The sequence below is a fragment of the Palaemon carinicauda genome, chromosome 40 (genome assembly GCF_036898095.1).
Source record: "Palaemon carinicauda isolate YSFRI2023 chromosome 40, ASM3689809v2, whole genome shotgun sequence".
NCBI classification, from domain to species: domain Eukaryota; kingdom Metazoa; phylum Arthropoda; class Malacostraca; order Decapoda; family Palaemonidae; genus Palaemon; species Palaemon carinicauda.
Genome location: NC_090764.1, coordinates 44,581,410 through 44,608,690, shown reverse-complemented (window position 1 = coordinate 44,608,690; position 27,281 = coordinate 44,581,410). Strand labels below are relative to the sequence as shown.

The window sequence follows — 27,281 nt, the reverse complement described above, 5'->3', positions numbered from 1 at the left end:
ATTTAAAATTATTCATAAATTTTGGTTAGATTGGAAGGGAGAACAAGTAGGTTCTTAAAAGCCTTTGCTTTGAATCTATTAAGATATAGTTTTACATGTGTGTGAGCAATTGATCCATATACTGTACTGTAGTGTAGTGAATATTGAGGAGAAAGTCAAGGCATGGTGGTTCAAGGAACAAATTATAAATAAGATATACATTTTTTTGTGGGGGGGGGGGGGGGGTGTAGTGGGTTTTGGGGGACTGTAGACCAAAATGAATCTCACTTCTACATATCAATTTTATTTATATATCAAATTTTTATCTACTTTATCAACTTTTATCTATCAACAGGCATACAATCACATAAGTTCACTTCCTTATACTTGCAATTTTACCCTCTATTCATTTTCAAACTAATCTTGCCAATAATTCTATGTAATACATAGTATACCATTAAAAGTTTCACCTAGAATTGAATTGTCCAAACTAAGCATTTACTTAAGGAAATTAAGCTACTTATAAAATCAGCCCTAATAACCAATAAATTGATGTTACAATCACTGCTGCATAGCAAATGCAGGTACAGTATTACAAAATTAAATTTCACAATATAGTATTCCTTGACCCTGTTACACTGACCAAAATGACTTCAAACAATATTTTTTTTTAGTTATCAAGTATAAACAATGCTCCTTATAGACAGAATTAGTTTTAAATTTTTGTTAATACCATCTCTAATGTTCTAAATTTTATATATTTTTTTTCAGCCTTAACGTTGGCTAAGATAGTGCACAAGGTATTGGTATGGGTTAATGTCACTCATTACTATCATAACACTCATTACTATCTTAAAAGTCTTATATACACTAGGGCTATCACGTGTCTTGTTTCCTTTCCCTGATCCTTGCAAAGTTCTGCCTGTAAAAGTAAAACTAGAATTGGTAAAATTTTCCACACACAAATAATATTTCATGAAAACTATTAAAGGAGTCCCTAGTGTTTTTATATTTTGTTGCTGTGGGCATCATAGACTTGATTTCTCTCCCTGAATCAAGGTTTTATTTACAGAAAATTTGCTTATTTAATTGGTTCATTGAAATCCAGATTGTCTTAACTTAATTTATCAAGGGATATATATATATTTTTAGTTTAGAAAGGGGGTTAAATTGTTTGTGATTGTGAAGATGCTAAATAATCTGCTCAAGTGCTCTTGTTTGCTGTAACTATTTTTTCCTAATACTGTGAAACACTAAAAACTTGTATTAGAATATCAAAATCTCATGTCTACTGGTTTTAAGCTTTGCATATTTTGTATGTAAAAAAGGCAATTATTGCAGTTGTTGTGAAAAAGATTTTCTGAATGAAGTTTATGCTTAAATGTTTAATGGAAGGAATAGTTATAATCAATTAGAATAATAATTTCCGCGATAATAATTACAAAGGAAGATAGTTCTTTAGTTATAATTTTAAGGGAAAAGTGATTAATATACTGTAGGATAGGGTTCGTTGAATAGTTTTAATCAACATTCAAGGAATATTCTTTAGGGTAAAGGCTTAAATTTTTATCAGTGTACAGTATGTATCCTCAGGATTATGATAATCATAATACAAATTACATGTCGTTAGAGACAAAGGCAAAATATTACGAGCAAGATACCATAAAATTAACATTAAACTTCTGGAATTGTGTGCCTGCTATTGTCATCATTCCTTGTCCAAATTCTGAATACGGCAGTTAGGTGGTTTGCTTTTGCTCATGCATCTGACATCATCTATAGTCTTTGCCACTCCACACTATGGTTTGCTAACAGTGTTTGCTGGGTTGTGTGGACTTGCCCAAGAGTATGCTAGAGGTTACGGACAGGAATTGCGCCTAAAGAAATTTGTTCAATTGGCAAATGCTTTTGAGATTACCGTTAAATATAAGCTTATTTGTATGATATAGTAACTATTGAACAAGAAAATTGAGGTCCTTCAATTGGTTGAATATTACTCGTGCTGTCCAATAACAACATTTAAAAGGGACAATGTTTTAAGAAATGAAAGGATTTATAATGATTGAAGTGAAAATATGTTAGGTGTAATTTATTATGGCAAAGCTAGGAAACAACATTTAGGATTAAAGAAAAAAATATATAGCAGCTGGTGTTTATTGCTTAAAACCAGTAGCTGTATTGTATATACTAAAATTCTTTTTGTCAAGTTTGATACAAGTAGTAAACAAGTTATCTTAATTTTGTATTTGTTTATTTCAAGTGATAGGCATTACACATAAGGTTTATTGCATAAGATCGATCTGGCTTAACTTGTTTCATACTTGAGAGTAAGAATAAGGATTTATGGTAAGCAAATGATGTTTCATATCTAGATAACTGTAAGGCTTATTTTCATTTATTTTTGTAGGCATATGGCAGACACTTGTTGATTCCTTTAAATCATTCTTAATCTGCCCCTTGTTAGTCAAGAGGGCAAGTAATTCATATGTGCTAGAGCTTGCCATGAAACAGTATGTATAATTCTATGTATTCAGAAATAAACTAGACAAGTTATTGCACGTTTTAATTTGCACTTCCTGATGTGTGAAAACTTGACTAATAAAAATAAATAAAAGTTGTAAAATGCTAACTAGTACGCTTCTACACTTAAACCTCGTATGTCTGAGTGTTCTCCCTAGACATGCCCCCTCTCCCTAAAATCAACAGCAAATACCCTTATTCCTCATGAGAAAAGGGCTAAAAGGCTCTTAAAACACTAGTTTTTCTGTACTGTTTTGTCACTTCCCCTATACAGAGTTCATTCATTCACCCACTGGTGGTTTGAGAGGTGTAACAACAGTTTATGATATGAAGTTACTGTCAAGCTGGCCAGACTAACATTCCTTTTGGGGGGGGGGGGGGGGAATTTCCATTTCTTAGTCATAAATGTCATGTTAATGGCCTTGTTTCCATTGGTTAAAATTCCTCAAAAGCCTCAATCTCAAGGTATTGAATTAAAGTTTTAGGTACAAAAGTATTCCTACATAATAGACTACTTTAAGCTTCCAATTAAGAAAATAAAACTTGGAAATTAATTTTTAGACATTTTATTGTAAAAGATTTAATGTCAAACAGGTTTTAGCATAGGCTACTATAATAAATTTTGCTAAATATTTCAGGTTTTAGCATAGGCTACTATAATAAATTTTGCTAAATAATTTGAAATACAAACACTCGTGTTAATGACAATTCTTTTTATATCAAATCCATAACATTTTCAGAAAGCTTTTAACGGCCCAAAAGTAAAAGAATACATAAGTTTGTCATCCAATAGGGGCACGATTCAACAAGAGACTTGGGAGTCTCTCTTCTTCCAATATGGCACACTGAATAACAAACTGCTCCATTCCCTCTTTCTGGGTAGTCTAAGGATACATATTTCATGATTGTGTAAGCAAGTAGTGTTTCATCTAAAAGATAACATTATGAATAAAATAAAAGAGGGAAAGGAAAGCCCACCAAGGCCATCCCCTGTCCCACCTAGCAACCAGACACTTAATGCAAAGTTTTCTTCTGAAAAAGCAATGTTACTAGGCCCTTGAATGCTTTCCTCATCCCTTTTTTTTTTTTTTTTTTTTTCCCATTGATAATTTTACAAACTATGATGTCATGATTGTGATTCAAAGATTCCAAAAACAGTATGGAGCTTTTCTAAAGTTGAATGGTAAACCATTTAGATAATTATTTACAGTACCATAAGGCAAATGCCTGATCATATTACATTAATTTACTATTTTTTTTTAGTATACGAAGCAAAACCTAATCTAAAAAATAAAGGTGAGAGTGTCATCATCAATCTTTTGTGAAATTTCAATACAATTCATTACTACAGACTCCTGAAGCTAGCTCAAAAGCAAACAAGATCCACAGAAGCCAAGAGGCCTCCCTGGCTGGTGCCATATTATGCAAATGATTGAGTCGGGTAAAAGAGAAGAGACATGCAAGACTACTGCCCTGACCATCCTTGCTACTCCCCCCAGCAGACAGTCAGATCGGACCGAAGTACGCATTCATCTTGCACATGGACACCTAAATCACTTTAGCTGTGTTATGAGTTCTCAAATCCTAACCCTTAAATGAGCAACATTGGAAAACAAATTTCACTTAAAACACTGAAAGTTAAGGACATCCTTCTAAACCAAACAATATAGAACTTATATACCCATGAATGAAAAAAATAACCTTAGGAAAATGCCTTCATTTAAGCAAGCATATAGTTTTATCAAACACATGAATCTAATTGAATTTTTTAGGTAGATTAAGTTTAATAAAGATGTTATAATTCATAATAACAAAAATACATCCAACTCCTAAATATACATATCCCCAGGAAATATGTTCACCTATAGAAGGAAATAAAGTCAACCCCATTAAGCTATCTTTAGCTTTGAACCCTTTATTATACTACCCTCAGATTTTAATCCCTTACTATACTATCCTCGCCCTATAAATACTACACTATTCTTGGCTTATAACCCATCACTATGCTATTCTTTAACTTACATCCCTTAATATACCATACTCACCCTATAACTACTTGATCATTCTTAGCTTATAACCCCTTACTATACAGTACTATACTCACCCTATAACTTCAACACCATTCTTAGCTGATAGCCCTTTACTATACTACCCTCAACTTTTAATCCCTTATACCTACGCCACTGTTCTTAGCTTATAATTCCTTACTATACTAACCAACTTTTAATCCCTTATACCTACGACACTGTTCTTGGCTTATAATTCCTTACTATACTAACCTCAACTTTTAATCCCTTATACCTACGACACTGTTCTTAGCTTATAATTCCTTACTATACTACCCTCAACTTTTAATCCCTTATACCTACGACAATGTTCTTAGCTTATACAGTGGAACCTCTACATCCGAACGTATCTACATCCGAATTTTCCAACATCCAAAGTAAAATTCGAGCAAATTTTTGACTACACCCGAATTTTATTTCGACACACGAAGTAAACATTACGCCATTGAGCGTCGAGTGCTCAGTTCTCTATTCTTGTGTGTATCGTGTGGTTGTCCTCTGTTTGGTCTGTTAATAACAGTGCTTATTTTCTTCCTGTTCTTACATTTCCGTTTTTATTTTACCTATAATCATGGTGCCTAAGAAGCTAAGTATCAGTACAGGAAGAAGGCAATTCTTTCACTAGAATTGAAGCAAGAAATTATAGAAAAACATGAGAGCAGTGTGCATGTGAGTGATACTGTATGGCTAAACAATATGGCCGGAATAGGCCTATGATCTCGAGGATCATCAAGCTGAAGGCAGCCATTAAAGCAAATAACCATCGAAGGGGATCACCATTATTACAAGACATCGTAGCAATACCCTGGAAGAGATAGATCGCCTTTTGTTGATAGGGATAAAGGACAAAGAGATTGTTGGCAACGATCATTTGTGAGAAGGGCCAGCGTGATGAACAGAAAGAAAGAAAAAAGTGAAGCAAAGAAAACCAAGATAGCATTAACAAGCTCTTCTAAATAAGACTTCTCTCTTTTTCTGTTTCTCTCTAAACATAGCATTAACATGTTCTTTAAATAAAATTCTCTCTCTCTCTCTCTCTCTCTCTCTCTCTCTCGTTCTTCTTCGCTGTTATAGTGTTAGATACGTCTACGTCTATTATTTTTTTTTCCGAGCGAGAGAGAGAGAGAGAGAGAGAGAGAGAGAGAGAGAGAGAGAGATTAAACATAAATGTGTTTAGAGTACATATGATTTTTAACAGTGTCAACGAGTTGAAAAACAATTAAATGAAACTAAGAAAGTAATAACAGCTAATCTGAATTCCTTTATCAACTAAAACAAATATTGATACAAACACACTCGTGTGCGTATGCACAAACACACACACACAGGTGCAAGAATTGCTACGCAATAAGAGAGACGGTCGGGGTGGAGGTAGAGATGGTAACTGCGATAACATACCGTAACTCGTCACTGAAAGTCATGAAAATAAAAAGATCAAAAGAAAAAAAATTAAAAAATATGAAATATAAAAATTAAAAAAAAAATAAATAAGCTAAGTTAGATTAAAATTTCCGTAGTGTAAGTTACGGTATGTTATCGCAGTCACCATCTCTACCTCCTCGCCGATCGTGTCCTCGTGCGTGTGTGTGTGTTTGCGCATACGCACACGAGTGTGTTTGTATCAATATTTGTTTTAGTTAATAAAGGAATTCAGATTCGCTGATATTGTTTTTTTAGTTACATTTAACTGTCTTTCAACTCGTTAACGCTGTTAAAAATCATATGTACACAACACATTTTTGTTTAATCTCTCTCTCTCTCTCTCTCTCTCAGAAAAAAAATATTAGACGTCTCTAACACTAACAGTGAAGAAGAACAAGAGAGAGAGAGAGAGAGAGAGAGAGAGAGAGAGAGAGAGAGTATTTATTTAAAGAACATGTTAACACCATGTCTACCTTCTCGCCGATCCTCCGTCTCCTGGCGTAGCAAATCCTACACCTGCGTTGGCCTGTCTCTAAGGTAAAGTGGCAATAAAACACATTTTTTATTCATTATTACTTATAATTATCTTTTTTACATGCTTCTTTCATATTATGCAGTTATGTTATTGTTGTGTAATTATGTGTAGCCATTTATTAAGGATTTATTATGGGTTTTTAGGCTGAGGAACGAATTAAATGAATTACCATTTATTCTTATGGGAAAATTCGTTTCTACATCCGAACATTTTCTACATCCGAAGTAGGTTGTGGAACGAATTAAATTCGTATGTAGAGGTACCACTGTAATTCCTTACTATACTAACCTCAACTTTTAATCCATTATATTATATTATACTCTTTTACTATATCATCTCCATGATAAATTTTTCCTTACACATCTTATGCAGGTCCTGTGTAGCTTATTACAATATATAACTAGTTACAGTGAAAATAGTTACAAATATCAAGTAATATTTTTACTAATTAAATTAATTTGAAAATTACAGTATTTTTCTCCTAAATAGATTTTAGATTAGAAAACCTAACATGAATTTTAGAAGCCCTTTTTAAGTTACAAGAATAAGCTCTACATAGTAAAAACCCACTCAAAAAGAAGATACTTCAAATAGCTGGCATATTTTTAGAATTGTCTGGAACATTGAAGTCTCAGAGCTCAATGGAAAAAGTAAAAAAAAAAATCCCTGATAAAAGCAATTACTTTTTAAATTAATCTATATGTAATTCATTGTAGTTGACTATATCAATATTAATTATGGTATTTAATGTTAGTGAACTCATTAGGCACAGTAATTTTTTTTTTCTTTTTGTAATATAGAAACACAGGACCAGCAATTATAACTTTGTACAGTACAAGTTACTTTTTGTATGTATATTAATACTTATAAATAGCAAAGCATCAAACTCAAATCTCTATTAACAAAGAGACAAATTATAGTCTTGTATCCTTTCTTTCTCAATGACTTTATGAAGACTGAAAGGTTTCCTCAAGATAGTTTAGAAAATCACAGAATCAAAACAAGGTAAGTTTTTCTTTTCGAAGAAATTAATTTATACACATTCTTATAAGAAAAATTTTAACTTTGAAGTTAAAATCATAGATCTCAGAAAATTTATGTACTTAGGCTCACACAAACTTTAAAAGATAATTTTTAAAAAATAAAATGTCAAAATTCTAATACTTGAGCTATTTTAAAACTTAGTACTGTATAGCAAATATTTCACAAGCTCTGGTTTTAGAAGATAGTTTTTACACTCTAAAAAATACTTATTGAAGATATTTGAGTCTGAAACTTGCCATGTGGCTGCCTGACTGGTTATTCTCCTTATTGCATGGAGCGAGGAAATTTCCCCCTTTTCATACAAGTTGAATGAAATTTATTCAGAAGCTACCCTAAGTAAATTACAGTTCAAACCCCACTCCTAATTATATACCAAACTACTTTAATCCAAATTTGTACCTTTCAATCTAAATAGCTGCAAATAAAACCCCATGACATTTTTTTTAGAAACACTGACGAAAAAAAATTACTTCCGTTTTTTCCCTTAACTGGGACATAAGGTATTGACATGAAATGTTATAAAGTACGACCTAACATCACACCAGTCACTCCAAATAAGCATAAAAATCCTTCATTTCTTGAAGAAGAATTCTTTACAATTTTGAATTAGTCCTAAAATTCAACATTTGCACATTTTCATCACAATCAATTTATGCAGTTAAATCAAACGATCTAAATATACTGGTTTTCACCCCTTTTGCTATACTGATGTGAAAGGAATAACTATCTAAGAGAATAATTAGTATAAAAAAAGAGAGAGAGAGAGAGAGAGAGAGAGAGAGAGAGAGAGAGAGAGAGTGTGTGTTACCCATTTCACTACCTCAAGGAACAAAAAAGTAACATTTAGTTATGCAATACCCAATTACCTATATTTCATATTAATTCTTTTTGCAGCTGCATCAATATTTACTTAGCTAAATCTTAATTCCCAATCTTAGGCTTAAACTACTCTAGCCAGATTGAGCACCGATGATCCTTTGTGGGCAACCAACTAAAACAATGCCAACCTCGATAGGTGTGGGGAAAGAAATAATTACCTGGTAGGCCAGTAGTGAGCATTCTTTTATAACAAGATTAAAACATTAAGAGACATCAAGATTCAAAGCCTCTAATAATTTATCGCAATCGTCTTTTTATCTGGAAACTTTGTAAATTTCACATCTGATTAATTAAGTTATACACATCCATTAATATTTCCATCGTTTTTTCATAAACTATTTATTAAAATGTTTAAATTTTTCTATAGCTATTGGTATTACTTTGATAAATATTCATGTTCGGGGTGTGAGGTATTTTACTCGTTACAATTCTAGTCAAAAAAAGATTTTTTCCTGACACCAGTTATCTAATGAATTAAAAGAAACAATTGTGCAAAAAAAGGTAAAATGGCTACACATAGAACTTCAGGTATGAATCTAGATACTGTATAGCTTACTGAAAAATTATAAGTCCTTACGAATTCAAGACTTTTACATAAGCAGATAAATAAATATATTAAATTTTCTAAATGTAATACTTTTATGAACTCTTATGTCTTAAAGCCCACAAAAGGCATGTGAATAAAGTACAAAAAAAACTGTATGCTTGATGCATAATAATATCTAGGCAACTAGCAATTTCACCATACAAATAGTGTCCTAAAGATATTGTAAAGGAGATTATGATTCATTTCTTTCACAAAATTAGTGATTATAATTCATCTTAGGGGATTATAATTTATCTATTTCAGGGAATTAACAAGCTTTTGAAAATATTCCAATTATTTCGAGCTTTGAGGGTGAAAAATGCCTTCTGGGTATCTTTAACAATGTTATAAATTTTCACCAAGAAAGGAGACTGTTTAAAGAAAGATATATTTTTTCTACACATCAGTATTGCATTAACCAAAAAAATATCCAAAGATCAATGCGCCTTTAAAACAGGTTATGAGGTGAAGTAAAGAGCAAATTTTATAGAAAGGGAACTTTTGTACCTTATCTAATGTAAAAGATAGAAAAAATTACAACTTCAGAACCTAAAACATGAACCTGAATAGACTCTTCTAACGAAAAGAGAATTATAAACCTATTCTTCATCACAAAACTCAACACACAAACACACATGCACACACCTAGACACCTTTCAATTCAACTACAAGACATTCAAGAACTCATTACAGTTTGTCTAAATATGATTACAGTGTTATTTATCCCTTCTTTATGTCAGTGGCACCAATGGCACAGGCCAAGAAACAAAGTGGCATTTATAGACCCAGCTGTGCACCTTTTCAGAGAGCCCAGGTATCTCGTCGTAATAAAAAGCTATGAAACGCAAGAATTCAGAATGACACTCATCAAATTCCTTGAAATACTCAAGTTACATACAGTTATCATTAATCTTTAACAATTCAATTATATTTGAACTTGAAGTTTTCTTTAAAAATTTAGAAATAACTGTTATAACAGATTAGAAATTAGCTTTAAAATGACTGTAAACATTTATGGAGTACTTTGAATCACAATACTTTTAGATTAAATAGACTTTCCACTACTTGCATTACATAAGTCACAACAAATATGATTATTTTGTCATTGATACAAATGCATATATCTTTACTAAAACTCTAAAGCGGAATACCAAAACCTGAATATTTGACATTATAACCTTTTACAATAAAAGCTTCTTACATTTTTCAAAATCTGACAAATCCTTAGAAAATGAAAGAATTTGAGGCTTTTGAGCAACTTAATGATGGCATGACACAGCATTTACTTCTCATGAATTTAGGTACCAGGATAAAATCTAGGATACTTTGACATGACAGGCTATAGGCCTTTGACAATTACATCATAATCAACACATTGAGCTACAGTTCTCAAAACAACAGTGAAAAAATGAACAAGTTTTGTATACAGGGGAATGAAAAAACAGTCATAATAAACAACTGGTTACTCCAGTTAAGATCAGGATCTACCTCATGAACCTTTTAACCCTTTTTATGACGAGGAATAAAATGGTATTTGCTGATGCTTAAAGAGAGAGGGGGCAGAGGGAGACTCATCAGCCATAAGAGGTGAGAGCTTTTTGTATTATCTATGTAACATTTCCAATTTGTGAAAGGGCAGGATCAAGGATGGGGAGTGGGAGATCTGAAATGGTCAAAACATCCCGAGGAAATAAAAGAGAACTTCTGTAGAAGGGAAAAAAAAAAAGAGAGAGAGAGAGAGAGAGAGAGAGAGAGAGAGAGAGAGAGAGAGAGAGAGAGAGAGAGAGAGAGGGTTATTTTCACTATTAGAAAACATTTTTGGAAAATGGGAAAACAAGATTTTTGCTAGAAGGTAAGAAGTTATCACTAAGCAATATAAACAGATTTTACTGAATATGCAATTGTATTTAATTAAATGGAATGAATTAAATATTTTTGCCAATTTTATGATTTGGCAAAGAGTATAAGGAGATAAACGGGAATGCTACATGTATCAATACCCTGAATTTCTTTAATACAGAAGTTCTCTTTTAAATCTTTTAAATATATAAAAAATAAAGATTAAAAAAATGTGTATAGTATAAATCTCAAATCTACTGGTTACAAAGATTTTTCCAAATAGCTCTTAATCCACAGAGCAATAACTCTGGAACCTAAGATTCACAACAAAACTCAAGAACCTAAAGATTGACAAGAAAAATTTAAAAGAAATAGTGACAAAAAAACACTCTTGGAAACAAGGAGTGGTTGAAAAAGCACAATCAATGACTATATTACTTAAAGAGAAACAATAAAATAAGGAGGGACCTAAAAGGATCAATCCAAGCAATGACCTGAAAGAATCAAGCCAAGGAGTACACAAAATAGCTCTGTAGACATAAAGGTGAGGTGGCTAACTCAATAGACAAAAGATTTCTCAAAATAATTCAATAACTTATAAATCAAAGAATGTCCTAACAGAAGAGTGTTCCAAACAACAATATAGATGAAAGTGTCCAAACCACCTCAGGAGACCAAGAAGGGCTATGAGTAACTGAAAGGACCAAGGAATAGCCATGAATAACTAACTCTATAAACTATGGGGTGTCACGAATACACCAAAATGTACCCCCAGGCAATTCAGCAAAACTAGAGAATACTAAAAACTAGTAAATCAATTAACTACAAAACTAGGGAATACTAAAAACTGGTAAATCAATCAATGCCCCAAACAGTTTATCAAATCGAGGAAAACTTCGAATAACTCAATAGATAAAGGAATGTTGTTGGTTACAACACATTGATCACCCCAAATAGTTTAGAAAAATGTACTGTGGTGCCTGAATAGTTCCAGATCTAATGAACTGCAGCAAATAACATACTGTAGACTAAGGAGTTCCTCAAAACAATTCCATAGACCACAGCTTGACATGAAAGTAAGTTACATATAACCAATCTTTGGAGCCAAGATAAAATCCATAAAACAAAGGGAACTCTGCAAGAATTTCTATAAATAGAAAGTTCCTCAAAAAACCTAATTACCAAAAAAGTCTTTTATATCACAAAGCTATCTAAACCTTCAACTTTGAAAAAGAATGATGTAAGAAAAGGAGTGCTCACAAACTACTCTATACAGCAAGGAATACCTAAGTAAATTCATAGACCTATGAACAAACACCCTGGATATCAAAATTTACTCCATTAGATACTTTAAACCAGGAAATATCAACACCAAGATTAAAACAAGTCAATGAAACCAAGAAAAAACCATGTGAACTTAGGTATGAAAAACATTCCTCAAGTCCTCTTGGTAAAGATCCATAAAACCTATTCTATCTATCTACCATGGCACTTTCTCCAATTTAGGAGGGTAGCCGACATAAAAAAAGAAAAAAAAAATGGGGATTTTTCTTCTCTTCATTCCTCCCAGCCTGACGAAGGATTCAGCCGAGTTTGGTTGGTACTGCTAGGGTGCTACAGCCCACCATCCCCTATTATCAACTACAATTAAGCTCCATATATCGAATCCCCTACTGCCGCTACCTCAGCGGTCACCAAGGCGACCGGAGGTAGCAGCAGGACCTATCGGAACTGCTTCACAGTCGCTCACCATTCATTCCTACTTGTAGCACGCTCTTTAGCCTCTCTCACATCTATCCTCCAATCACCAAGAGCTTTCTTCATTCCATCCATCCACCCAAACCTTGGCTTTCCTCTTGTACTTCTCCCATCCAATCTTGCATTTATCACCTTCTTCAGAAGACAGCCATTTTCCATTTCTCTACATGGCCAAACCACCTCAACACATTCATATCCACTTTAGCTGGTAATTCATTGCTTACACCAGCCTACTCCATAGACACTTTATCTTGAACACATTCAATTTCTGTCTCTCAGTCACTTTTATTCCCCCCAATTCTGATTATTACATCATAGTTGGTACAATCACTTTCTCCTACAAAACTCTCTTTACATTCACTCCTAATCCTCCCTCTATTCTTTACCACTATCTTCATTCATCACCCCCCCCCCCAACACTTTACATCCTTCATTCCCTCTCGGGCATACATCTGCTTCTACTCCACCATTTGCAGCAACAATAGACCCCCAAGTATTTAAACTGATCTACTTCCTCAAGTAGCTCTCCATTCAACATGACATTCACTCTACCACAACCCTCCCTTATCTTGCATCTCAACCTTACTCTTACCCACATTAATTCCCAACTTCCTTCTGTCACACACCCTTCCAAACACTGTCACTAATCGACCCAACTTATCCTCCGAGTCTGTAGCCAATACAGTATCATCTGCAAACAACAATTGATTCACCTCCCATTCATGACAACTCTCATCCATTAGTTTCAATCCTCGATCAAGCACTCAAGAATTCACCACTCTTACAACTCCATAAACAAACACATTGAACAATCATGGCAACATCACAACATCCCTGTCTCAGAGCCACTCTCACTGGAAACCACTCACTTACTTCATTTCCTATCCTAATACACACTTTACTGACTGTATATAAACTCTTCACTACTTGCAACATCCTTGCACTAGTTCCATATAACCTCATCACATTCCACATTGCTTCCCATCAACTTTATCATAAGCTTTCTCCAGATCCATGAATGCAACATACACCTCCCAACCTTTTGCTAAATATTTCTCGCATATCTGTCTAACTGTAAAATTCTGATCCATACATCCCCTGCATCTCCTAACACCACCTTGCACTTCTAAAATTGAATCCTCTGTTTTATACTTCATCCTATAAATCAAAACATTAAAACCAACATGAGGAATTATTACCATTGTAAACTAAGAACTAGTTTTTAGTTGCTATTGATGTTATTGAACCATTTAATTCTCCTGATATCCAGAACTACAGTACTCTGAAATTAAACTTTCCTACAGTAGGCGCATCCATTGAAATGCAATAGTTTCAACATTTCTTTAGGGAGGCTGCAAACAGGAATTCTTCAGAAAAAACAAGATCTAAAGAGAAAAAAAAGGTGATAAATCCTCATTACATATTCAAATGTAATTAAATTTCCCATATAAAATCATAATAAACCGATCAAAAAATGAAGAAATAGACTTAGAGGCTAAATTATCAAGTTTAGGACTTGATAAGAAATATATTTTGAAACCATATATGCTTTGGATTTTGTTTAAAAAGCCTTATTCCCTTAAAACGCCACAAACCAACAACAATTAACCAATGATAGAATAACAGCCGTAAGCAAGATCCAAAAGACTGCAGAAGACTTTTTAAAATATTCCTTGACAGAATAACTTTCAGGACAGAGCCTCCACATATAAATATTTACAAATGATATGAACTTGATAACTCAGTAAAATATGATTCAATCAATCCAGTTGATTAATATATGGTAAGAATTACGATCCAACCAAAATAATGTATATCATTGCAATCCTCCAGATTATTCAATGTCATTAGCATGCTTTACATAAAACAGAGCATGGAGTGGAAATAAGTTACAGCTGCTGAAACTTGGTAATTCACAAAATGACAGCATCTAACCAGATCACTTAGAAACTGAAATGACAACCATCTTAGGCATTTTGTCATTAATTATGGCAAAGTTTTATGACCAACAAATATTTACCGGATAGAAAGGCCTAATGGAAAGAATAGAAAAAGCTTATACTGTAATATAAAAAATTAAACAAGGTAAAAAACCGAGACTAGTCGAGTAGCTTTTCACCATCGAATGTCCAAATGTACCACTAAGAGTACCTTATCATATGAACACAACGAATAATAGAAACCATTGTATAACAAAGATCATCACCCATTAGGACCTCTCCTACTTGAGAAACTGGTGATTAGTAAAAGTATGTCACAAGAATGTAATAAGCAAAATCAAGATAAAATATCATACATCATACCATATCATCAGATTGAATATTTTCTAAGTCTATTGTTCCCTTTCTTCAATGATGATTTTAACTTGAATAAACCACATTGCTTGTTTGTCAGGAATTAGCTTTCAAATGTTAGGACCCAAAGTTATAGTTAATTTTTTTTTCTGATTCATAATTGTACTATGATCATATATTCTTGTTACTTGAAATACTGTATATAAAGCATTACTATTAATTATCAGGAAGTTCAAATTCAGTAAACAAAAAACCCTTATCCCACTAGTGTTTAGAAGAATATGAATCATACAAGCCATGTGGTGAAAACATAATTAAACTAACTGGCATAAAATTGAAAATTATATAACCTTTTTTACTCCTGATAAAAAATGTTATTTTGATAATAAAATAAATTTTTGAATATACTTACCCGGTGATTATATAGCTGCAACTCTGTTGCCCGACAGACAACTCTACGGTAAAAACTCGCCAGCGATCGCTACACAGGTTGCGGGTGTGCCCAACAGCGCCATCTGTCGTCCAGATACCCAGTACTCAATGTAAACAAAGACTCAATTTTCTCCTCGTCCCACTGCGTCTCTATTGGGGAGGAAGGGAGGGTCCTTTAATTTATAATCACCGGGTAAGTATATTCAAAAATTTATTTTATTATCAAAATAACATTTTTCAAAATTTAACTTAGCCGGTGATTATATAGCTGATTCACACCCAGGGGGGTGGGTAGAGACCAGCAATATATGTTTACACTTTTATGAGCTAAGAGTTTTTATTTCATTTTAGAAGTTATCAAAATAACAAAAACAAAATAAATAGGTACCTGGTAAGGAAGTCGACTTGAACAATTACTCTGCCTTTTAAGTACGTCTTCCTTACGGAGCCTCGCGATCCTCTTAGGATGCTGATCGACCCCTAGGATCTGAAGTATCAAGGGTTGCAACCCATACAACAGGACCTCATCAAAACCCCTAATCTAGGCGCTCTCAAGAAATGACTTTGACCACCCGCCAAATCAACCAGGATGCGAAAGGCTTCTTAGCCTTCCGGACAACCCAAAAAACAACAATAAAAACATTTCAAGAGAAAGATTAAAAGGGTATGGAATTAGGGAATTGTAGTGGTTGAGCCCTCACCCACTACTGCACTCGCTGCTACGAATGGTCCCAGTGTGTAGCAGTTCTTGTAAAGAGACTGGACATCTTTCAAGTAAAATGACGCGAACACTGACTTGCTTCTCCAATAGGTTGCGTCCATTATACTTTGCAGAGATATATTTTGCTAAAAGGCCACGGAAGTTGTTACAGCTCTAACTTCGTGCGTCTTCACCTTAAGCAAAGTTCGGTCTTCCTCACTCAGATGTGAATGAGCTTCTCGTATTAACAATCTGATAAAGTCTGACCAAGCATTCTTTGACAAAGGCAAGGATGGTTTCTTAACTGAACACCATAAAGCTTCAGATTGGCCTTGTAAAGGTTTAGTACGCTTTAAATAGAACTTAAGAGCTCTAACAGGGCATAAGACTCTTTCTAGTTCATTGCCTACGATCTCCGATAAGCTGGGGATATCGAAAGATTTAGGCCAAGGCCGAGAAGGCAGCTCATTTTTGGCAAGAAAACCAAGTTGTAGCGAACAAGTGGCTTTTTCTGACGAAAATCCTATGTTCTTGCTGAAGGCATGAATCTCACTGACTCTTTTAGCCGAGGCTAAGCATACCAGGAAAAGAGTCTTAAGAGTGAGATCTTTCAGGGAGGCTGATTGTAACGGCTCCAACCTGTCTGACATGAAGAATCTTAGTCCACGTCTAAATTCCATCCAGGGGTAGCCAAACGACGCTCCTTGGTGGTCTCAAAAGACTTAAGGAGGTCTTGCAGATCTTTATGTTTGGAAAGATCTAAGCCTCTATGCCGGAAGACCGATGCCAACATGCTTCTGTAGCCCTTGATAGTGGGAGCTGAAAGGGATCGTCCTTTTCTCAGGTATAAGAGAAAAACAGCTATTTGAGCTACAGAGGTACTGGTCGAGGATACAGAAACTGACTTGCACCAGTCTCGGAAGACTTCCCACTTCGATTGGTAGACTCTAATGGAAGAAGCTCTCCTTGCTCTAGCAATCGCACTGGCTGCTTCCTTCGAAAAGCCTCTAGCTCTCGAGAGTCTTTCGATAGTCTGAAGGCAGTCAGACGAAGAGCGTGGAGGCTTTGGAGTACCTTCTTTACGTGTGGCTGACGTAGAAGGTCTACCCTTAGAGGAAGACTACTGGGAACGTCTACTAACCATCGAAGTATCTCGGTGAACCATTCTCTCGCGGGCCAGAGGGAAGCCACTAACGTCAACCTTGTCCCTTCGTGAGAGGCGAACTTCTGCAGTACCTTGTTGACAATCTTGAACGGTGGGAATGCGTAGAGATCCAGATGTGACCAATCTAGGAGGAAAGCATCTATATGTATTGCTGCTGGGTCCGGGACTGGAGAGCAATAGATTGGAAGCCTCTTGGTCAGCGAGGTTGCAAAGAGATCTATGGATGGTTTTACCCCAAGTGGCCCAAAGTCTCTTGCACACATCCTTGTAGAGGGTCCATTCGGTTGGAATTACTGCCCTTCCCGACTGAGACAATCTGCTATGACGTTCAAGTCGCCTTGGATGAACCTCGTTACTAGGGAGATGTCTTGACCTTTTGACCAGATGAGCAGGTCCCTTGCGATCTCGTACAACGTCAGTGAGTGGGTACCTCCTTGTTTGGAGATGTACGCCAAGGCCGTGGTGATGTCCGAGTTAACTTCCACCACTTTGCCTCGAAGGAGAGACTTGAAGCTTTTCAAGGCCAGATGTACTGCCAACAGCTCCTTGCAGTTGATATGCATGCTCCTCTGACTCGAGCATTCCCGACCGTCTAGTGTCGCGCCCCAGCCCACGTCCAATGCGTCCGAGAAGAGAACGTGGTTGGGAGTCTGAACAGCCAGGGGAAGACCCTCTCTTAGGTTGATATTGTCCTTCCACCAAGTCAGACAAGACTTCATCTTTTCGGAAAACGGGATCGAGACCGCTTCTAGCGTCTTGTCCTTTTTCCAGTGAAAAGCTAGATGGTATTGAAGAGGACGGAGGTGTAGTCTTCCTAGTGACACAAATTGTTCCACGGATGACAGCGTCCCTACCAGACTCATCCACAGCCTGACTGAGCAGCGTTCCTTCTTCAGCATCTTCTGGATGGATAGCAGGGCTTGATCTATTCTGGGGGCTGATCGTCTTGTTGTTCAGCAACGTCCTCATCAGAGGGTTCCTCATCCGAAAACTGATGAGGAAACGGCAACGGAGTGGGCAACATCTGGCTCGCTGAGTCCGGTCGCACTGGTGGATGCGTGATGGAGCCGGACGCAATATCATGGAACTGCTGCACAGTCTGTGAACTGTCAACAACCATGGGTGCGCGAGGAAGCACAGCGTCAACCCGAGACTGTCTAGACCAGTGGTTCCCAACCTTTTTCTAGTGGTGACCCCATTTTAGCTTCACTATACTTTTTGCGACCCCAATCAAATATCAAGGATATAATGGAATAAATATAATTGATTAAGATATACTGTTTATCATTGAATAGCAAAAACCAAAAAAAAATGCACTTACATATAATATAATGATATAATTTCTTTATATAACACTCACTGCATAATAGAACGTTACTGATATGAGTAACACAAGCATTTTCTTGATAATAAACAGTGATGTTCTTCGTGTGATGGTTGTAACGGCTTTTCCATCGCCATTATCTCAATCCGCAGTGATTTTTTTCGATACAGCACAACGTAGTTCATCTTCGGCATGGATATTAGTTCTCAGTATCAACTTTATTAAAAGTAAAGATGAGAAGGTCACCTCACACATATGTCGAAGAGGAGGCCATAACAATTTAAGCATACCTTCAGCCAAATTTGGATACCGAGGTAACTGCTTTCTCTAAAGCTGAATCTCTGTTAGGGAATCAAAGTCAGCTTTGGCACTGCCAGATCTAATAAGATCAATGAATTCCCATTGATACCTTTCAGGAACATTTTCAATTGTAGTATCAAATGGTTTATTTGAGGTATGGGATAACTGACGCTTTTCTGGGAAATATTGGCTAAATTCCTCTTTTAAGGTCTCCAAAAAGTAGGATCAGTAAACTTTGAAAACTGTTTTTTAATGGAATATCAGTATAATTTTCTTCAACAAATCCATTTAATGTGGAAAACATGTACAAATTTCTCTTTCATCCATCACGCCCAAAGCCCCAGCTTCATTTGGAGGACATTCAGTTTTTCTGCAAAATCAAGAATGCCGGAATTTTCGTCCTGGAGTGGAAGATTAAGTAAATTCAAAATTGTGAAAAAAACTACCAAGTATGCAGTTTTTGACAAATTATTCATATAACCTAAGTTACTTGAAAGTTCTGTTTTTCCTTGCTGAGATAAGAATTCTCTCATCTAAGTATTCAACTAAAAATATCTGGTAGGGATTGCCTTCTGGTAGCAATCTTATTTCAGTTTGTAACAGAACTTCATGCTTAGGATTAATTTTTTATGACACACTTTAGCAAACAAGCAATTGTTCAATGCATTTGAATTTATAAAGTTAACTGCTTTATCAAGTGATTGCATAAGTTTTTAAATCTTTGGCAATGTTTTTTGCAGAAAATACTTGACGATGTATCATGCAATGAATTCCAACAGCCTCCGGGGAAATATTCTTTACCTTCTGTTGAAACCCAGATCTATAACTTAGCATAGAAGGTGCTCCATCAGTACACATGCCACAGATATTTTCCCACATCAATCCTTGTTTTTTTTAAGAAAACATCCTATTTTTTTAATATAACACAGCTTTAGTTGTTTCTTATGGTCTGCAAGAAAGTAATTCAACCTCAAAATCGCCATAATTTATGTATCGAACATAAACTAATAACTGAGGAAGATTACCTACATATGTTGATTCATCATTTTCTAATGTAAATAGATGAAGTGTAGATGCCCAGTATGATTACAAGGTAAAATTAATTCCTCGACAATGACATTTTATTTCCAGTTCTTAGAAATACGATATAAAACGCCATTATAACAGATTTACTTTGTCTTTGGGAATTTCCACCTCTGTCATGACGAGACTTTTCTTCAGATCCACATGCTTATTCTTGAAAAACACCAGGCTTTCTTTACTGAACTCTACATTTTTCGACTCCAAATGATGTCTTAACTTATATTGCGTCATTGATTCTTTTGAGAATACTTCACTGCACATCACAAATTGAGTTTTTTTTCCCGTTGAGATAAGGCAAGTATTACTGATGTTAATGTATTCCTCCATATATTTCTGCTTTCCTTTGTTGCCATTGCCATAATTGCAACAACCTTTTGTAAAATCAGGTAGAGAGAGAGAGAGAGAGAGAGAGAGAGAGAGAGAGAGAGAGAGAGAGAGAGAGAGAGAGAGAGAGAGAGAGAGAGAGAGAGAGAATTAAAATTAGTCAATCAAGACTTGCTAATGATAACTGTATCAGTGAAAATGCTATGAAAACATATAATTATAAATACAAACATGTGTCTTTATTTGTATCTTTTATATATTTATGTAGTGCACACACACATCATGCAGATTATACACAGATATATATACATACACATTTATCCCCTCCTCCCTTTCTCATTTACATTTTTTTATGGAATTTGAGACTATATTTATCTGCATTTTAAGTAATCACCAACAACTCATTTGTCATCTCTGTTTTATATATGGATGTCTTACTGCAGCTGAGGTTTATAAACATCAGTATTTTCGGCATATATGAATTTATTTTGATTTTCCTGATTTGTAGTTAAAATATCGTTCAATAGATATCATAATTAATAGATATTCCAAACATCAAACGTTTTCTATTACACAAATACAAACAAAAATCTTAGATATAAACTTAAATATTGGAAATTACAGCAAACATAAATATAGCAATGCCTCATACCTACAAATTTCCAAATACATATTCATTGTTTGTTTAAGACGAATGGTAGCACAGTGACACAGACATGCCAGAAACAATCCCTTCAATTAATAAAAATGATCAGACACGCACACGCACACACATATATATAAATACATGTATATATTTATATATATATATATATATATATATATATATATATATATATATATATATATGTATGTATGTATGTATACAAAACACAGGATGGGACCAGATATAAAATACAGACTTGTTAAATCTATGGATAAACCCTATAAATAGTTTAACACAAATGGTTCTTAGTAAACCTTCTGTGTACAAAATGATCTGAGAAAGGCCAATAGACAGCAGTGTAATGTATGTACCTGTGAACAATCAGCCCAGTTGATCGTCAAATTAAAGTATATACAAAAAAAAAGGAAACCACTTGGTTTGAGTATGGTCATTCTATCCTTCCTTTTTTAGATTTATATATACTACCTTGGGTAGGAATGGGGAAAATTTTTGGTAAAGTCTACTAAATCCTCTTAGTCCAATGATATCAGCCAACACCATTTAGATTATTATCATGCCTTCACGACCCCAAGAAAATTGCTTGCCGACCCCAATTGGGGTCGCGACCCCAGGGTTGGGAACCACTGGTCTAGACCGTCTGGGTTGTGCAGTCAACACCCTACCGGGTTGCTGAGGTTGACGCACTGCGTCAAAACAAGTCACCTCTGCTGGTTGTTGAACGTCCTGAACGTCAACAACCACCTCCGAGCGTCGCTTAACGTCAACGTGCGGCTGGCAACCCACACTGGGTCGCATCGGTGGAGGAACCACCTCAACTGGCAGACGCGAGTAAGTTACCTCAGCGTCAACAGGGCGCACAACCGACCGGTTGGAAGGTTGTTGGCCAGAAGGTTCGGTAGCAACCTTCTCCGCATTAAAGTCCTCTATCAATGACGCAAGCTTGGACTGCATGTCTTGCAGCAAAGCCCATTTAGGGTCTACGGGAGCAGGTGTGGCAACAGACGGGGTTAGCGACTGAGGCGGTACCGCTTACCATCCCTGAAAGCCTTGTTATGCATGACATAATTGTACAGCAAAACTTCAAAGGCTCGAAAACAGCAGTGAAGTTGACCTGTAAACAACTTGGAGCGTCTCCTGGCCAGGCGCCAGGGAGAGTCTACGAGAATTGAGAAGTCTATCTGGGCAGAGGCATGAACTCCCAAGCCGAGAACTTCTCTCGTGTCATATCAGACTCTCGCTCTATAAACCAGTTTAAAAGAAGGGAAAGCAAAGGCTGTATCCCCCAAACTCCTCCTTTGCTAAAAACCAGTCGCCTAGCCAACGTAAAGCTCTCTAGGAGAGCGAGAGAGCACTAGCTTAAAAACAACGGCTTCGAAGTAGCTAGGCCTAGTGTAAGCTCTGACGTTTAGGCGAACGAGGAGCAGCAGTCACAAAAAGATCCGGACAAAGATCCTTAAAAAAAATCATCATGATTTAATTAAAGTCCATAGGAGGCTAAGCAGCTTTAGGCTCCTCTCCATCTGACAGAGTCCTCAAGGGATTATCAGTAGGAGGGGGAACAGCAACTTCCTCATCTACAGGAACCTTGTCCAATAAAAGCTGAGTCTCAAGCAAGGGAGAGACCTACCGTGGTGGCAATGCTTTACAAGCAGAGTCCACACTCACTGGTGCATTAGTAGCGGACCAGAACGCAACGTCATGTAACTGCTTGACAGTCTGTGAACTGTCAACAACTGAACTGTCAACCACAACAGGTGCGTGAGGACGCACAACGTCCACTCGAAACTGTTTTGACTGCCTAGACTGAGCAGTCAAAACAACTCTAGAATGCGGAGGTTGACGCACAGCGTCAAAACAAGTCAACTCCTATTGTTAGTGAACGTCTTGAACGTCAACAGGAGCATCAGCAAGTGGCCTAACGTCCAAATGCGGCTGAAAAACCACACGAGACCGCATCGAGTGTGGTTCTAAACAACCTGACTGACGTGACTAAGCTACGCCAACGTCAACAGTAAGCACAAAGGAACGTTAGGTTGGCTGAAAGCCAGGATATCGATGAGATAAACGGCTAGACTCAACGGACTAATCGGCAGAATAGTCTTCCATAAGGGAGGCAAGCATATACTGCACGTCTTGCCATACAACCCATTAAGGATCAACGGAAATGGTTGTGGTAAGAGACGAGGGTAACGTCTGTGACCGCAACACTTTGCCAACAAAAAAAGACTCTCGGAGTCTGTGTTACGCTTTTGTTAGGCGGCGAGCAGTTATCCGATGACTGCATAGGGTCAGAGCTGTCCTAATGGTTGTAACCAGGACGCTGGACCTGTCCTGAAAGGACTGACTTTCGCTTAAGGGCTTCGAAACCTTGTGACAGGTTTCTTATGCAAAAAGCCTTCGGATGACGAGGAGAAACAACGTCTCTCTCGTCTTATGGTAGGGGAGATCTTGGTAAGATACACCCGATACCATAGAGGGAAAACGTCTGTTCGTTGATCAAGGCCTCTCGAACCCATAAGTCGTTTGACATTACTTCTCCCCTGGGCTTGGGAGCATGCAAGAGGTCCCGGACTAGGTGAACGACAGGCACGAACAGACGAACCCTCGGACGCAACACTGTAACACTTTGCGCATATCACTTTATCACTTCGATTTTCTGTTTTGCACTTATTTCACTGAAATCGAAACTTTTACTGATTTCTACCTGAAACACGCAATTCTACCCTTCATTAAAAGGTAGTAATTGCGAAATCAGTCGTATAATGCAAGCTCATTAATACCAGCAAAAAACAGAAAACAAATTTTAAGATAAAAAAATCAGTGGCTGGGAAAGAGACTAAACACTAGTTCATATAACTACGTTTTCAATCTCTCACCGCACATAGCCTGGGGACGAGAATAAAAAACTAAAAACGTTTTATCCTTCCTCCCCGTACAGCGACTAGGGACGAGAGTAACTCGAGAACAACGTTACCCGCTTGAACGGAACGTTTTCTCTCCTCTCTCTCCCTCCGTCTCTATCTCTCTCTCTCTTTCTCTCTTGATTTCGCACCTAAGAGAAGAGCCCAATTATATTTCGTCAAAAAAACATGTTATTTGACTAAAGGAAAAAACTGAAAGGTTTTTCAAATAAAAAGTTCCTTTAAAATAGAATTTAAAACATTTAAGCTAAGAAAGAATGAACAAAACGTCAAGAATCGATTTACTCTTACTGCAAAGTGAAACCGTGATACACTCTCTCTCTATCGTAACGATAGAGCGCACGTTGAACGTCCTGAACGTCAACAACTGCGTAGCATAAATAAACTAAACGTTAGTTCATCTTTGAAAATAGTACGAAGACTATCAAAGAAATTCTTTCATAAAATATTACATTTAAAAAGTTTTAAATCCTTAGCTCTTTAAAAGCTAATTACGATATAAAGGGCTCAACGTTGATTAACTTCGGTTTCCAAGTTAGGACCGCCTACTCTCAGGAAAGGTCTATATAAACAAAACATTAAAATTATTTTTATATGTTTATAATAAATGGAAAGTTAATCGAAGAGGCCTAATAAAGGCGGAGAGATATAAAATATATAGAGGAAAATCTATAACGTGATAATACTAAAAGCCTAAACACACTTCCGTCTAAGGGAAGGGTCGGCCATTTAAAAGTGAAACAAAGTCCATACTCTCTTTGTCACCATAATTAAATCTATCCAAAACGAGTTCAAGATTTAAGATGAAGATAAAACACCTGCATAGCGAAAGCTCAAAACTAGAATAAAGTACTTCACCAATTAGTTGTGAAAAAACTCCAGTTTAGCAACAGCGAGTAAGTACGTCTTGTCGATAGCTCGACAGAGAGAAAATTGAGTCTTTGTTTACATTGAGTACTGGGTATCTGGACGACAGATGGCGCTGTTGGGCACACCCGCAACCTGTGTAGCGATCGCTGGCGAGTTTTTACCGTAGAGTTGTCTGTCGGGCAACAGAGTTGCAGCTATATAATCACCGGCTAAGTTAAATATTGAAAAAAAGTTATTAACAATATTCTTATACCTCCCAGAAATAAGAATAACGTAAATAAGATTTTACATTGATGATAAATAACGAGGCTAATAGTACAGTAAATTCAGTATGACTCAAAATAGCAAAAGATTGAGATAGTAACTTAAGATGTTCAAGTGGTGATTCAGTGATATCAAAAGTTGTGAGTGAAGTGACTTATAATCCTACACTGTCTTTTGCTTAAATTTTAATAACAGACTTACAGATGCGTCTACGATAGTTAATAAATAGTATTTAGTATACGGTAACGTAAAAAGAAACTATATTGCACAGACTGATCATATTCTACGATTTAAAGCAAAATTTGTACCTTTGCAGTAGTATTCAGTGACTTAATAACGAGGCTACTAATAAATTCAATATGACCCAAGATAGCTAAAGATGAGATAGTAACTAAAGTTGTTCAAGTGGTGATTCAGTGATATCAAAAGTTGTGAATAAAGTGACTTAAAATCCTACAATGTCTTTTGCTTAAATTTTTAATAACAGATTTACAGATGCGTCTACGATAGTTAAATATTATTTAGTATACGGTAACGTAAAAAGAAAACTATACAGTATTGCTGCGCAGACATATCATATTCTAGGATTTAAAGCAAAATTTGTAACTTTGCAGGAGTATCCAAACTAAACTGTAAACTTTACCAGTTAAATTAAGTAAAATCAAGGTACTGTACTTGGAGCCTCAATGTAAATACTGTAAATCTAAATCAGAATAAAGAATTATTCGACACCTGAAACATGACAATTATGATTTTCCTTACTTGAAGTAAAAAATCCTAGGTTCCACAATCACAATAGAACAGAAGTTGTCTTGGGATAAATGGCCATCACCATTATATCTATGGTCAGAGATTTGTTCAATTCAACCAGTAGACCAACTTTATCCTGGGGAAAGAATTAGAATGAATCCTCTTGTACTGTAATATAGAATAAATAGTAGGTTTGGTAGGCAAACTCAAATCCCATATTAACACAAATAAAAAAAAATTATAAACCTGAAACTATTCTAAATTTCACTAAAACATTTAAATGTTAAAATTGTCATAAACCCAAACCCTTTACAAAACACTCATCAAACAGGCTTTACAAATATAGATTTGTAAAATAAAATATAATCCAGTTTTCAAAAGTTGAAATTTCAAAAAAAAATTTCTTAATTAAACTTGGTTTTTTTCTCAATGATTCTTTGTAGAAACAAAGGGAGTTAGTGTCTTCCTGTGATTGCTATTAGATAAGATTAAGGCTAATACTGTACTGATTTGTTTTCCATAGCTATTCTTTCAAGAAAATCAAAAGGAACAAGCACGAATAGGTTAGATTCAGTTAGCAAAACATGTGACCCAAATAGAAATTTAGATTACATATAACCAAAACAGATTTAATTTTTGTAATTATCTAATATTTGTATTCCTACATAAACAATGTGCAATGCTTTACCACATGGTATGTATGAATTAGCAGCTTTGTAAGATTAAAATTGAAAATATTTTAAAATTCAAAACTTCTCGCTTTGTATGAAGAGAATAACAAGTTTTGGAAAGAAGAGAAGAGAGTAAGGAAGGTGGATCAATGATTGAAGAGACAGTGAAAGATGAAAATGCAAGGTTGTTGAAAGGAGAGGAAGCAAGGAAAAGGTGGGCTGAATATTTTGAAAGGTTGTTGAATGTTGAGGATAATAGGGAGGCAGACATAATTGCTGTTGCAGGTGTTGAGGTGCCAGTAATGGGAGATGATAGGATAAATGTGAGACGAAAATGAGCATGCTAGAAATAGGAATGAATGGCGAGCAACTGTGATGCAGTTCCAGTAGGCCCTGCTACTTGCTCCGATTGCCTTGGTGACCACTGAGGTAGCAGCAGTAGGGGAATCAGCATATGAAGCTTCATTTGCGGTGGATAACGGGAGGGTAAGTTGTGGTACCCTGACCGTACCAACCAAACATGGCCGAATCCCTAGTCAGGCTGGGAGAAGCCAAGAGAAGATAATTCCTCTTTGGTCTTTTTTTTTTTTTTTTTTTTTATGTCAGCTGTCCCCAATAATTAGGGGAAGTGCCTTAGTAGATGAATATAAAAAGAAATACTCCTATGACTAAATATTAATGCTTTTCAACTACATTAATACCTTGGGATACAAAAGTTTCTGTATACGAAAAACCAAACAAAGATTTTTTCGCCTATTACGAAATAGGTTAGGTATATTGCATGATTCAAATATATTTGGCTCTTTCATTCTACAAAAAAAAAAAAATCATGTTATGAAAGCCACTCTGGAAGGAATTAATTTAGTTTTCTGAGGTATTACTATACAG

At 35.8% G+C, this 27,281-nt stretch overlaps 1 long non-coding RNA gene across 1 annotated transcript; it reads right to left on the bottom strand.

Annotated features, from left to right (window-relative positions):
• Positions 1–216: 216 nt before the first annotated feature.
• On the bottom strand, positions 217–25,962 carry LOC137631753 (uncharacterized). Its single transcript, XR_011041942.1, has 2 exons — positions 25,735–25,962; positions 217–901 (listed from the first exon to the last, which is right to left on the bottom strand). It is a non-coding gene; the product is annotated as an uncharacterized lncRNA (long non-coding RNA).
• Between the last annotated feature and the right edge of the window lie 1,319 nt (positions 25,963–27,281).